This window comes from Calonectris borealis, chromosome 4 (genome assembly GCF_964195595.1).
Source record: "Calonectris borealis chromosome 4, bCalBor7.hap1.2, whole genome shotgun sequence".
Classification (NCBI taxonomy): domain Eukaryota; kingdom Metazoa; phylum Chordata; class Aves; order Procellariiformes; family Procellariidae; genus Calonectris; species Calonectris borealis.
The window spans coordinates 55,573,101-55,588,843 of record NC_134315.1 but is presented as its reverse complement, the minus strand read 5'-3'; the positions used below and the strand labels follow the sequence as shown (position 1 = coordinate 55,588,843).

Here is a 15,743-nt window from a genome sequence, read left to right as displayed (position 1 = left end):
AAATTCATGCACATCACAATTTCTTCAGAGTCACCCTACTGAATAGATCTTACCCTTTTCCCTTACTTTTTAGAAAGTTTTTTAAAGACAATCTTCACGTGATTTCTCTCTCCAGATTACTATTCAGGGTACTTGCATTTCTGGAAAGCAGCATCAGAATTTTGAACATAGAGAAAAATCAAACTTCATTGCAGCAATTTTCCCATATGGGGAAAAAGGCTAAGGCAGGGCAGGGCACCTACCCTGTGTCCTTAACAAAATAGAAATGTTCTTTGACGCTTCAGCTACTGCCAGCAATAACACAGAAAGAAAAGCTGCAAGATAGTCAAACGCCTAACTTGAGCATCTTGGGAGTTTGTGTAGTTCTTATCTGCCCACTTAGGTTACGTGGAGTCTCTAAACCTCTTCCAAGGAAATCTGTACAGGTAATGTAGTGCAGAAGTAGCAATCTTCATAACCTTTCTGCTTATTTACATGAAAAAAGTACCAACTCATCTCCCTGGTGAAGAGATCACACCATCAATAGCAGTAACAGCTCAGGCATAGATGTATGTCAAAAACAAAAGAAAATTATAAATGTATATCACAACCTAAGCCTTCAAATACTGAGTCCTGTTAAGGCTCAATTTTTTTATATCCTGAGAATATAGCTAATGCAAGAGACAAATATCTGTGTATCATGGTGTATATGGATTTTTCCGACTCTGTGTAACCGGCTAACAAAAACGCAATGTTATTTAATATCTAAAATGTTCTCACATTGACAGATTGGGTCAAAACCTATGCTACTGGCCATGCTGTGTAGAAGCACTAAGGTCAGGGGCACTGCTGTCTCTAGACAAATGCACTCAACAAGTTGTTTAGAAGAAAGAAGGGAACACACAATTAAGGATTTGAAAGCACATTCTGTAAGTGCACCATAGTGCACCCTCTGCTTGCTGGGTGTGATGGGTGTTAGCTCCTTCTTCCTCCTGCCTCCCATAGGTCTGATCTGTGGCAATATAGTATGTGACAGCTCATGTGAAGAATGCTTGGGAGCTGAAGCTCAGGCTGCAGGTATCCTTTTTTTCAGCACTGCTGGTCTCCCTATCAATCCCTGCTGAAGGAAAAGAGAGTGGCCACCAAAAAGTAAGTAGGTTTCTTCCAGGATTTAAGCCACTACAGGCTGCAATGAACTGTCTTTATCAAAGAGCCAACCAGCTGGCCACTGTATGTTGCCACAGCACTTGGTTCACAAAAGACAACACCCTCTTTCTGTTGTCAACCAGATTCTGATTTTTTAGCCCAAACTATGGAAATGAATTGTTCGGTTTGGTGGCCTCCCACACCAGCTCCCAAGAACAATTAAAATTATGCAATACCCAGGTCGTCAATTGTCACAATATTATCATGCGTTAGCTGGTACTTCTCCAAAGGCATTACTCTCAGTGAGTCGCAAATACCTGAGAATATCAGGTTTCATTTCTCAATATACATTTTTTAGCGTTCTTCACGTTTGGAAGAAAAAGAGCTTGAAAATATAAACTAGATATTACAAGAGTAAACAGAAACAACCCAAAGGCTTATCCTTTACAAAATGATGACTTTTTAAGCCAATCTCAATGATTTTTTTATGTTCTACTCATCATTTGGCATTCTCAAGTTTCATTGTTTTTTTTTCCATAGTTATACACATACTTGTCACCGTTTCCTTAAGTTGGTTAGATTTAAACAAATACTATTAATAATGTAATCCCCCAAATAAGTAAAATATATATCTGTGCAAAAGTTGCATGTATTCCGTGTTATAAGATTTCCATAATTCCTTTATCTTAGAGGTAGGTGTGTATACACACACAAACACATATAGTATATACATACACTACTGCAAACAAAAAATTGCTAAAGTGATATTATGTTGCATAGTCAAGTATTAAAAACACAGAAAGTTCCAGAATTCAATCAACCCACATATATTTGACCCTGTAAAATATCTGCCATACAATACAGTGCATGCCAAGATGTACACATGATGAATACTCTTTTTTCCAAGGAACCTCTATCTCTTTCAGGACAAATGTTCTGTCAAAGAACAGCTACTTAATGTCTTCTCTTATCCCCCTTCCTGGCATGTGGTTCTAGTCTTACTTACCAGATACTATTAAAAAAATCCTCTTCTGAAGGATTACTTTCTTTCTCATTGGCAACTATAAAGTTAGTATCATTACATTATGTGATAGTGTTTCAAAAATATTCATGTGCTTGTTTTCACGGGATTTATAAGGTAAGATGGAATCAATATACTATGTGAGTGAATGGGAGAACTGAAACACGGAAAATTTAAGGTCAAATTTAAGGTATTTGTGTGGTAATTTGGGGTTTCCAACATGACATAGCTCCTGATTTTCAGGTTCCAGAGTTACTGCACATTCTGGATTCCTTTGGAGTCTTCAGATGCAGTATGAATTATCCTCAGCACTTCTGTAAAGCAGACTGCAACACATCATGGGTAGGTATCAAGAAAGCATGAGATATGATAAGAGATTACCAGGGATATATTTGGTTTAAAAAATTGCCTACCATATTTTCCTACAGGAACTGTGTGTCATGAGGGACAGGAGGATCCGGTTCTTTGCGGGAACATTCATTAACTGTCAGACCAATTCTCCTCTATACATGCCCACCCCTCCTTAATTTATGACATGGCTTCTAAGTACTGCAACATAAGGCAGGATCCTTGAGGCAACAGAAGGTCTCCGTCACCAGATTGTCCTGGATTACTGCCCACCCTATGCACAGAATGAAAAAAAATCTGTGGGGAAAAACAACAGAACCAAAATAGTCTCTTAAATGACTACTGATACTTCAGACAATAGTCCAAACCTGTTTCTTACTAATGCTAAAACAAAAACCCACTAAGCAAATGAAAATGGACAGCCTGAAGCAGACACTTGGCATAGAATATAGCTCTTCCTGAAGAGTCAGTAAATGACTGAAACAGGATCTTGTAAATAAAGGGGTAACCTTAATAACAAACAATGCTATCATTCCCTACAATGATATATCACATATAAATAGACAACCATACAGAGCAGGAGTACAGAAAAGAAAAGCTTATGTGTGCATGCACACACACATGCAACTAGCAGGGCTTGCATCTCTTTACCGGCTGTTTTTTTCATTCATGTTTCCTGTTTAATTATGTTCTTTTGTCCTCTTTCTTTTCCCTTCCTCTCTGCCCCTCCAGATGCTTTCTGCCTGAAGCATTTTTAATCTAGCAAGCAAGACACACTTTGTCAAGTCAAGATAGCAAGAACAGAGAACAGGTGATAGAAAACAAACAGAAGAAAATTAATCTACAGAACTAGTACAGTCTAGAAACAGCACATTTAAAAATGTTAGTGCTCTCAGCTTAATCTTTTCTTTGGGATGATCTTCACCTATGCTACTGCGTATAACCTTTTCTGACCGTACCTACTCTAAAAGTCTTGATCGTAATGTGATTCAAGTTAACTCACTACAGATGGCAAATGCTAATCTAGACATTACAGAAACAAGTAAGAGGAAAACACTTTCCTAAAATGTTTTTAAATTTTCCTTTAAATTATTTCCCTTACTATATCAGAACAAACATTGATTTAATATATATATTATAATATTAGAACAAGCACTGATTTTTTTCCTTGCATAATTTAATGGGGCTCCCAATTCTCTATACTTTTTCCAAGCTATGTACAAAATATGGCTTGTTAAGCAACAAAATAACACATACGTAATGCCAGAAGTTAGTCTGAATGGAGATTTGCAGGATGCTATAACGCAAGACAATGATTTAGATTTGAAGTATACATTCCTAATCTATATAGTAAGGTTAATCTATTGTTAGCTTTTTCAATAAGGAAGTTAAAATTACTTTTTCCTCTTGTAATGATACTGAGCCTATCATCTTCTCCTACATGAAAGGTATAAACTGGGGCTTTAATAAAAATAAAATAAATACATAAATAAATGAAAATCAGGCAATACAAGGCTGAGGATATAAAGTTACAGGACTAGCAACAGTACTGAAGAAGCAGCTGAGAAAAACTCTCATTGACTTCAACAAGCTCTGGATCTGGTCTTTGGCCTACACTATGCAAGTAAGAACATATAAATTATACAAAATAAATGCACAGTACAATATCTGTCATAACTACACTTAGTTTGAGTTATTGAACAAATATAGGATCTGATTCTGTACAAAGCCCTCAGGCTCATCTTTCACCAGCAACCGTGAGAATTTTGCCTGAATAAGATACTGAGGCTCAAAATTAGCGCTGCTAACTCTAATTGTATGTCACATCAGTGTTCTTCATGAAGCCTCAGGTAAGTCAGATGTTATGAAATACTAATCTGTAACAAAGCACGTTTCTAGCTATCGTAAGTTCCCTGAAAACCTTGAATATGGAAAGGAAACCCTTAAAAGGCACAGGGCAAACTATGAGTCCACAGCATGTTACAGATTTTGTTTCTTCGCTTCTTAAGCTGTCTGGTTTGAAGGTCATCCTGCCATTTACCAGAGACAATGGAGGTTTTCAGATATTTCTTTCTGACAATAAACCCATGATGATGCCAGAAAAGGAGGATTCACATAAATTCACTTGGGTTCGTATGTTTACCAGAGTTGTTAAATGGAAATCTGACATCACTACTATCAGTGGTTATTGATGTCAGAAATCAAGGTTATTTTAATACTTAGATATTTTTTGTTCTCTTATAAAAATACATTCTTTAAGTCTGTTTATTAAAAAGCCTGTTTCCAAATTTTGCTTTTAATATGACCACTAATTGTGTATATAAAAACACCTTTTTAAAATTCACTAAAAAGTTGTGATATTTAAATTACCATACATCTCATATCTCCTTCCTTACCCACCTTACAGAAGTGACAACCTCTGAAGCAGTCAACATTTTTGCATTAAGGGAAGGTATATGTGTAATTTTGCATAGTACGAAAAAATATCAAGCTTTCTGACACATTCTCTACAAGCGTTTCAAATATAGTAGTTAAGAAACAAAATCTCAGCTCCTGTCCTGTTGAGTGTTAATAAAATTCCATCTGGTCACTTAGGAGCTGTGCCAACATTACCACACAAAGAGCCTTTGAGCCATTTGAATGTTCAAGAGTCATTTGACAGCTTTTTTATTTACCTTTTTTTTTTTTTTGTCAAATATGCACCTAATAGTGTACAGATGGCTAGGTTCTAACAAGTTTACTTGCATGTAAACCAACCTTGAAAGTAAACTGCTGAGGTTTTGCTTTGGGTTGTTGCTTGGGTTTATATATTTTTTCTAACATTTAGGATTGCTCAATCTACTGCTGCTCCAAGTTCCCCAATTCGGCAAATACAAAGTGAAAGTGAAAACCTGGTGCATAGTTGTTGTAAAACTGCAAACGTAGTAAGAATCTGCTCAGCCTGCTCAGGGCCAACGCAATGGGAGTAGGTACAGGGAGTTAAAGTCACAGTAGACAGCAAGTTAAAGAAATGTTCAGTGACAAAAATCTTCACAGGGGAAACAGATCTCAAGAACCACTCTGAGCAATGAGAGAGATTTCAGCAACAGATGGGTACTACGCTCAGTATATATTAAGTATATATCTTTCAGTGCCAAAATCAGTTATAGATTTATTCTCTAGTTACTGTGCTAAAATATACGTATTTAGTAGAGAAAAATAAATTCCACACAGTAATTTATATTCAAATTTGCCTTGGAAAACCAAAATTGGTTTGCCAAAATAAAAACCCCACCCCCAATTAAAAAAAACATTCTGAGCGACCTGATCTAGCTTCAAAGTTAGCCCAGCTTGGCACAGGAGGCTGTATTAGGTGACCTCTGATGTCTCTAATGACTTAATTTTTTGTGTGATGCTAGGAGTCTATCTGATAAGGTTGCATACGTCATAAACAGATAGCACTGAATTGCTTGGACTGGTCTATAGCCTTCAACACAAAACAGATAATAAAATAATCATAGTAATAGCCAAATGATCAGGGAGGATTCACAACATTGCAAGACTGGCAGAGGTAATTTAAGTGATCCACTTCTGCACTATATTGAGTCCAAAGAGACAGGTAAAACAATACTGAATGCTCCACCAGACTCTCAGCTAGAGGACCAATTGTCTGGGATGCGAGAAATACACAGGGAGACAAAAATGCTATTTCAGTTGTAAGAAGTGGTTTAATAAGACTCCCTCCTCATTGCTATCCCTCAACACCTTTTAACGGTAAATGAATAAAATCTGTAAATTAATAGGATTAGTTTATATCTTAAATCTCTGTAGGATAAGCACTCAGAAGACAGATAAGGGCCTGATTCTGTCATTACTTATCTGTGAGTAACTTTTTCATTCTTACTGGAGTATTTTTGTAAGTAGTCTTCCACATGTGAATAAACACTTGGAGGTCCTAACATGTAACGAGATACTAAAGGGAATAAAACTGTAAAAACGTAACTATTTTTATTGTTGTTTTAATTAATTTGTGGGCAATTCAACAAAATGGAGTTTTGGAAAGGATTTGAATAGAAGGATCTTTGCTTTGACATTCTCTTTCAACTCTTGGCTGTGGACTTAATTAAAACTAGCTACTCCAATCTTCAAAGCCATAATGTATATGATTAGGACTGAAAGAGCAATCTACTACAGAAAATAAAATAGGCCTGAACAGTGGAAAAATAGCGACTAATCTAGGAAAAGCTGTGAAGCTTTAAGGAAAGGCTATGAAAGACCTAATAACAGAACATGACTATGTTTCCACATGTTCTATAATTACTCACTTAGTGCTACATTTTTAAAGGCATCTTGGCAGATTAAATGAAGTTGTCACTGAAAATTAACAATTTATGTAATCTGCTTTTGTACTACTGGTCTGAAATCTTAAATTTTTATCAGTTAATAACTTTTCTTTGTTTTGCTACTGTCTTTTTGTATGTGATTATGGGATACAAATTGTTGTACCTGCCTGCAAATGCATACCATTCTAGAGGGAAGTCTGGACCTTGAGCATCTTTCTGAACAGTAAGCCCTTTAAAAACTCTTAAAATATGGAGACTTGAATTTCCCAGTCCTTTTCCAAGCTAAGAAATTGTTTTGTTTGCTGGATCTTCAAGCAGCTAGTTTTAAATTCAAGGGTGATCAGACCATTCTTAGCAACCCATTTTCTCTTGGTCCAGCTATTGACTTGAGTTTCTCCGTGGCAGTTGCCACCATGGTGACCTGTGCTGATATAGTTCCCTTAGCATGTCAGCTCCGTGAGAAAACTGTGATGCCCAACACAGCATGTAACACTAGACATTGAAAGACTGAGGGCTCGCACAACGCACTTCAATGAAACCTCAGCAAGGAGAGTAAATATTTACCCTGATATAATTATAAAGGTCATTTTGTATTCTACTCTTTTACGTTTTATATAGAGATATAAATATAAAATAATACATCTATCACTGGTAAAATAAAGCTTAAAAACAAATGAAAAAAAAAGTTGTAAGTGAAATTAGCTTAGCTGCTCGTAATTAAAAAGACATAAGACATTCTGTTATGCAACAACACTCATGCAAGTTCCATTTTCCTTCTTGACAACAAGATACATATCCTAAACCAGCTGATTTACTGCACTTGTTCCCGCAGTTATCTTTTTATGGAAGCATGCAGTTTTCCCCCAGTTTTCTATCCCAGCAGAAGGTTGAGAGTTGCAGTCTCTGCATCTTGTCAGACTGGGGGACTTCACAATGATGTCCCAAAGAGCACACATTCCTTAGATTTGAAGTCTTAATGGTGGTTTATGCTGTTCTCCAGAGAACTTTTAAAATTTGCTTTTAATTTGTTTTTATCTAATTTTCCCCAAAATTACAAAAAAATCACTACTTTTAATTACAAGCTACATGATAATTACAGACTATGCATGAAAGCTCTGAAAATATACTGTTTGAATTTGATGAGTGTGTGCAAACAAATTCATAAAGGAAGTGACCTGCCATTTGTGCTATTGTTTGGTTTTCAGTGAAAGTTTGTTAGAAAGAGACCGGTTGCAAATCTAATACATGACTCTAAACCCCTTTATTTACAAACATCTTAAAATTAAAAATTCATATGGTGGTACTTGTTTGCCTGTATTCTCCTACTAAAGTTACTCTTGGCAAAATATTTTTGTCCCAAGAAAGGAAGGGAGGAAAAGACTATCACATAAGAATGTGCCTTTCCTCCTGAAAACACAATTGTTAAAACCTGTAATTCAAAAATTTCCTTTAACCACAGAAGGCCTGATAGAAGCGTGACAGTCTCATGCCTTGGAGAAAAAGGCTTTTAATATTCTCTAATGTCAATGAAGGATACAAAGGAAATTAAGTCAATCCTGGAAAGCACTGCTTCTTGGCTGGTGAGAATGTCTGATGCCACTAGTCCTTCAATTTAGCAGTTTAGCACAAATCACTAAGATGGCACCAAATCAACAACACACACTTTGTAGGCAGACTGTGGTGCCCACATATTGTAAATTGAAGCCTGGATTGTCGGTATCATTTGTCTATAAGCTTTTAGGGCCAAAATGTACTCTGAAGTTTGTTTTTAAAGGTATCATGTACTGCCTTAAATCTGGTTTTACTAAGATTAGTAGACACCTGTGGTTAATCCCTCTAGTGATAAATATTTACCTATTAATGCAGTTATTTGTTCTCACTTAAGAATGCATAGGATGTAGGGTATCAGTAAAAACACTGCAGTGATAGGATCGGCTCAGATGCTCTCTAGAGGAAAAGGATTCAACTGAGTTTTCATGTAAGACTGACATAAAACTGCATAATTGGATGGCAAAATTAAAATGGTGCACAAAATGCTTAATATAAACCTATTTTAAGAAAGATTTCCACAAAACCCACTAGTATTCTGCAGACTGCTGCAGTTATAAGTGATCATTAACCTCTGCACAGCATTTAAGAGCTTTATTTAGTAAAAATTGTACAACAGTGACAGTGCAGTAAACATGGTACTGATGTTCTGAGGCAGCGCATTACAGTATGTATGCACAGCTGGGTAAATCATAATCCAAATGTTATAGGCCTTAAGTATTACTTCAAATCTACGATGAACATTTGAATGAATGTGAAGATGCAATATGTATCCACTGAAAATATGCTTTTGGAAAGAGAAAATCTGACAGTGCAAATCAGGGGAAAAAATCTCCAAAAGAAAAGGCTTCTTCATATGTCTTAAATCTCATGACTCTTAATTAAACTATTAATCCCCCATTCTGTAATCAGCTGTGTTTGGACAACATCCCGAAAACAAGTGAAATGCTCCCAAGACACATGGTATTTGTCGGAAGCTCAATAAAAAAGGCAACTAAGATTTTTTTTTTTTCCAAAAGAAATATGTTTTTAAAAGACAAAAGATTTCTGCAAAATGCCACTTGTTACATTAAATTGCAAGTCATTTGTTTCCCGCAACAAGCAGGATCTGAGTGTGTTGCAAAGTGGAGGAGTGCTTTGCTTTCACTGCTTAATAACCATCTCTCAGACTAAGTAGAGAGTCATATTGACAGAAACTGGAAGGAGTCAGGCTCTGCATACAATCTGCAAGTCTCAAGAATGAAGGGCAGAGCTAATAGCAGATGGAGAGGACAAGTCCTTGGGATGTTTTTCACAAGGGATGCAAGGTTCTGTGACAACTAGATACAGTTGCAAATGTTATGGCCCCCAAATCAAGAATGTCCATTGTACTCTCAAAGACATTTATTCCTCTGATGACCAAGCAGACTCATCCTTAAATCACAGGGGAGAAAAAAAATCAGGTTTATACACAGAGGTGACTCTAGGAAACCTTCCTCCCATGGTCCCACTCACCTGTCACCCAATTCTGGAGAAATTTAACCTTTTTTTCCTTTGAAGTTCCACATGCATTCAGCTTAAGCCCAAATCCAGAACTCTCCTAGTCCTCTTAGGCAGCTTAATAACCAAATTCTTTTATTAGCCTTATCGGGATCTCTGAGGGAGCAACTGTTTTTGGCCCTTCTTCGAATGTGCCCCGTACACACAGGCAACATGGGAATTCTTGGAGAAAGGCACTAGCGTCCAACACAGAAAGCAGATAGCAAAAACATGAAAGTGCCTTTTGCACATTAGCCTAAACATGAAAATAAACCAAATGCTATCCTCTACCTGAAAGGATTTAAACACAATTTCCCAGAAACATATTCAAATCAGATTTTTGTATTTTTCATGTGAGGACTGAAACACCTTCCACCTCTTCTGTTGAGATATATTTTATATTAAGCAGTCATTGCATAAAACAAATGAGTAGTCACAGGAAAAAGCGCTGGAACTAAATACCTCCACCTTTTAAAAAACATGCCTTGACTAATAGGCAATGAACACATACTACTATCAGGCCTGGTTTTCTGGTCTGTTTGAGGGCATAGCTTCAATTTCAGGCAGAGAAAAAGCCTGGACTATTCTCTTTCCTGCATAAACGTGTGCCTGTCCCAAGGAAGGTGAAGGTCGTAACCCAGTTGGTACCTCTTCCTCCATTCACATTTGAAAAGAAGGAGGAATGAAGGTTCAGACTTTCATAGAAAAGGCACAGGCATCCACCTCTAAGAAATAATTCCACGCCCTGGGCTTAAGGCAGAAATTGTGCTGATCAGAAAATGGTATGCATATTAATTATGGGTGGTTTCCTGCTGAGTTCGGTAGTTGATCCTACTCTGAACTCTAAATAGAGAGCCAAAACTCCTGGCTCAGTTTTCTGAACGCCACACTGGGAACCAGCACCTAAAATCCAGAGCATACGTGTAATGCAGTCTGTTCCTAACCACGCGTCTACAGAGAAACTTCCACTGCTGTAAGTCAGTAAGTATTTCAGGATATTCATGTTATTTATTTTACGCCACTTTCAATCATTGTCTCAGAGAATTGTATCACTGTTAACTGCAGTTTTGCTGTTACACTGGTCTATAATGTCAGTAAACTACCCAACATAGACAGACTCTTAGAAGGACTGAGCTACTGATCAACTGCCAGTCCTTTTGCCATTAGGGCTGAAAGATGCAGTGATACTTTAGAAGGCAGAGACACAGAGAACAGAAGTCAAAACCTAGCATGATTTTCTGAGAGGTGATTTCCTGACCAGCTCCTGCATATAACGAGGATGCTTCAGCCTTTAGCATAACTGAGGGCACTGAGGAGTTATTTATGGACTGCTTGACAGTCAAGAGACACTAAGAATCTTTGCAACAGTCTGTCAATAGTCTGAAAAACTCCAACAATGTGCCCTAGCCCATCCTCCACTAGGCATCTTGCACCAACTTTAAGGAACAGCACAGTACTCTTTTTATGGTATGTTTACAGTGTTTGCACCACAGAAATTCCTCTCGGTCAGCATATATAACTCCCACAGATGCCAGCCACAAAGGGACCACAGCTGAGGAAAGAATCTCGCCTGTTAAGTTTTCCGATTATGTTTTTTCTGAAACTTTATTTTCTCAATTATATTGGTCCCTTGAAAGTGGAAGGAAGGGAAAGTGGAGAAACGAATAGTTCAGAAGTTGTCACACGTTACAGGTGGAAAGCTTAGAGACACATTTCATGGAGTAAACGTGTGGATTATGCACAAGCCAAAAGCTGCTGTCAATTTTAACTATGATATGCTGAGGTTTTAATGAAATAAGGAAAAGACCAGGATGCTTCTGTATCAGCAGGCATAGATCAGTGCAACTTTGTTGCTGGCATATTACATTTACTTCCAGAAGCTGCATATAAGAATAAAAATCTTAAAAAGCATTATCAGCTTTAATATTCTTCCTCTCCATTTTATTAACAAACAAAAGCCTCATATGGAATGTTATTGAGGTAATATTAATTACCACAGTCAGCAATTGATCCTTAAAGCAATATTTATCAGGAAAATTGCTAATGTTTCAGCTATAAGCACAAGACAAAAAGAAGTCTTTCTCCTTCCTCGTGTCCCATTGAAATAGGCAGCTAGGCACAATGAGTAGTAGTTTGGTAATTGTTGGTAATTTCAAATCCCCTATAAATCCAGCAGATGACAGGACATGCATAGCTCCTTCTATATCTCATCTAGGCATCGGGCCTTCTCAGACTAAGCACTCCCCTATTCTATGTCAGCACTTTCCATGTGTAATCAGAGCTGGACTCCTCTAAGGAAAAGATTATAGGAAGGCCCAGAGGGAGAGAACTAACAAACTCTACTAGCACTGAAAAATCTAAAATATCCCAGGAAATGCATGTGTGTGCATTGCCACCCTTTTATACTGGAGTTTGTTTTCCCTGTGAGTAGGATCCACTGTGATAATCCCTTGAAAAACAGTGCAGTTATGTCCCACTAGAGAAGTATTAAATGCCTCTATCAAAGGAATTATTCTCTCATCCAGTGGAGCAGAAGTTTTGATTGTCCTATTTCAGGTCTACACCATAGGTACTCTAGAGGGATAAAAATAGTGGCAGATGTTACCAAATAACTCTGCTAGTGTAGACTCAACTATCTTGGAAAAGCTTCCTTTTGATCCAGGTTGATAAAAATTTATTACCAAAGCTGGGAAAAAAAAAATATTAAAAATTAATAATACACAAGTGAAAGCACAATGTGTTGGGATAAATTAACTGAATTTAGGTAGAGGCTTTTACCTCTCTAGTTAAGTCAGATATGGGCCATGACAGACAGATTATGGCTATGACTAAACTGCGGGACTCGGGAGAGCTTCTAAGTACACGTTCTGGCTCATCATATTCCATGTCAGAGAAAGCTCAAAGTATGCACTGCCCCTTCCTTAGCTGGAAAGGAAATTGGACATGTAGACAAGGTGGGAGCTATGGCATGCTCAGCAGGGCTCTCGCGAGAATGACTGGGAGATCTGGACCCAATGGTCTCCCATTAATTGCTCCTGCAAGTCAATCTCAATGCATTTATCATCAGCTAAGTAATGTAGCACAGAAAAAGCTGAAATCCCATTTAGGCTACACCTGAGTATTTAATCATCAGTGTGATTCTGCAGAATGAAGTCTGTTGGGTGTGTACAAATTAAGGTTCCCCTATGCACTTGCATTAAACGATTGCCAGTAACTCATGTTCACTTGCAACTGCAAATGCTAGTCTAATAAACACTCCTAGCCATTTTTTCAAGTACACAGACTTTTTTAGTTTTCCTAGAGTCACAGATATGAAGTGTTTATCATTGCTTTACTTAGTATCAAGAAGTCAAAAGTGAGTCTACGCAGCCTTATACGGACTGGTTAAACTGCAGATTTTGAGTATGCAGTTTGTGTTTGAAACCAGTATAGCCTGAAGGTAGATATGCATTTGTAACCTTTTGCAGACAACACTAAATTTGGGGGAACAGCTGGCATACCAAATAGCAATCCAGAGGCACCTTTCAGAAACTTGGGGACTAGATCAACAGAAGTCTCATGAAGTTCAACAAGGGTAAGCACCAAGTTCGGCAGCTAAGGCAGAATAACATCAATGCAGGTTGGGAACAAACTGTTGAAAAGACCCAGGGGTTACAGTGGATGCCAAGTAAAACACGAGGCAGCAGCGTGCTCTCAAGGTAAATAAAGCAAACTATGTATTGGTTACATTAGGAGCGTGGCCAGCAAATCAAGGCTCTGCTTGATGCCTGGCAAGGATCTGTGTGTCCTAAAATTCTTTGTCTGATTCTGGGTGTCCCAGATCAAGAAGGATACTGAAAAACTGGAGAGAGTCTAGGACAGGGCTACCAAGATGGGTATGTCCCCACAAAGCATAACATGTAAGGGGAGGCTGGGGGCTTCTTTAGTCTGGCAAAGAGGAGGCTAAGGGGGGGCCTGCAGCTACCTAGTTACAAAGACTATGGAGGCTTCAAGTAGTAGCTAGACAAAGTCATAGTTGACCTGGTTCTAGTGTTGGCAACAGTCCTGCTTCAAAATCCTTCCAAATGACAATTCTGTGTTTCTTCTATATTCCCATGAATCTGTTCAAATTTCAGGTCAAAACACCTTCACTGTTTTTACCACATGGCTTATTACAGTGCCTCCAAGTAGGACATGCTTATTACAAGTACGTCTAAGTCTTGTTGTGTGACAGAAACGTAACTGCTTGGTCTTACTAAAAATTAGCAGAGCACAGATTGGAAAAATCCTAATCTGACTATTTCTGCTATCTAAGTCTTACATAACAAATCTTTTCTTTCCAAACAGGTAAGTACTCTTTTGTTCTACAAAACATGTAGCAGTTTGGGGCTCAAGAAGAAAAATCCTCAAACAGAGGTAAGAGAGGACTCCTTTGTACATATAAAATTATTTCCTTTCTCTTGCTAACATACTGTTACTTTTTATTGTGAGATTCTTGTCTTGCATTTACTCAACAGTGCATATTTTTGGTACTGCTTGAATTCCCACATATAAGAAGACAGACTGTGATTGTAAAATATTATGGAGGCTAAGTCTTACTATTGGGAAAAAGCAACTTGTTGAGTATGATGCAAAATTATCTTGATTGGTAAGTCCTTCATATTATTCCAGAAGGATCTGAGCACAACTTTGAAGAACAGAGAAGGTGGACTCCCCTTCACTGTAGTCTTCAGTCGTAAAGGCAGACAAAAAGGGCTTGAAGGAGGCTTGCTTTCTGTAGCAATATTTTAATACTGAGGAAAGATTATTAATTATGTCTATCTCTGAAAATAAAAAAAAAGATTAAAAATGTGAATTCTGGTTAAAAAAAAAAACCTCAAAATTTGTGAGATGACAGTGTGCATGACACAAACAGAACATAAGTACCACAGAGGCGATTTTGTGAACTGTTTACTAGCAGAACGACAAAAGTATATTAACTCTCCACATTCCTATTAAAACAAGCGGTTAGGAACTTCCCAGCCTATTAATTGTTAGGAGAGGATATGTATATAATGAAATAATTATCAAAATATCCAGAAACTTTATATTTTGAGGTGAATAAGGAGTTGTGGTCTGAACATAGGCCTTTGAAAATGCTGGTTTTAATTCTAGCTGTCATTATGACACCGTTTGCACCTTGATATCTCTTTTAATGATGCAGTGCCACACTAGAAAACCACATTGTAGATGCAAATGTTTTCACATATATCGAACCAATATCTCTTTTGCACAGCGTGCCTTTCATTTGTTAGGGTACTTGTTTACTTTCACATTTCAGAGTTCAAGGTAAAAATCTAGTTTTCACTTATTTCCTGTTTCCCTATCTGGGTCAATAGCAGCCTTCTGCAATACATTAACTTTAAATCCTGCATGAGAATGGGAGTAGAGAGGAAGACACCTTTTTATAATCTACTGTCTTGGTCTTGTTGTTTTCACTTTTTTAAAGAAACAGATTGTGGGGGAGGGCTAAATTTGAGTTTGGTTTTATTTCCCTGCTTCACTTTTCATGTAGTTAAACATAATATTGTCTTCACTCTCTCACTTACAAGGCTATTTAGGTGAATTAATGTGTATAGATCCCTCTGAAGAGGATTTTTTAAAAAAATGATAGAGCTCAGTGCTCTTATCTTTTCAGTAACTGTTTGTCACCCATGGCCAGCACATCTACCTTTTCTCTCTAATGCATGAGAAGTCTGATTTCTTCATCTGTGTCTGACATCGTGATACACTGAACTGACTAGTCTTTTGAGAACACAACTCCTAATTCCTGTGTGCTGCAAATTCTCCAGTGCATCAAACACCTGCAGCTTTTTCTGGCTTCCACAGCTGTGAGTCACTGC

At 37.5% G+C, this 15,743-nt stretch overlaps 1 protein-coding gene across 3 annotated transcripts in view; it reads right to left on the bottom strand.

The window, feature by feature from the left end:
* The window catches only part of RAP1GDS1 (Rap1 GTPase-GDP dissociation stimulator 1), a 102,942-nt gene that overhangs the window by 73,685 nt on the left and 13,514 nt on the right, over positions 1-15,743 (bottom strand). The window lies entirely within an intron of this gene.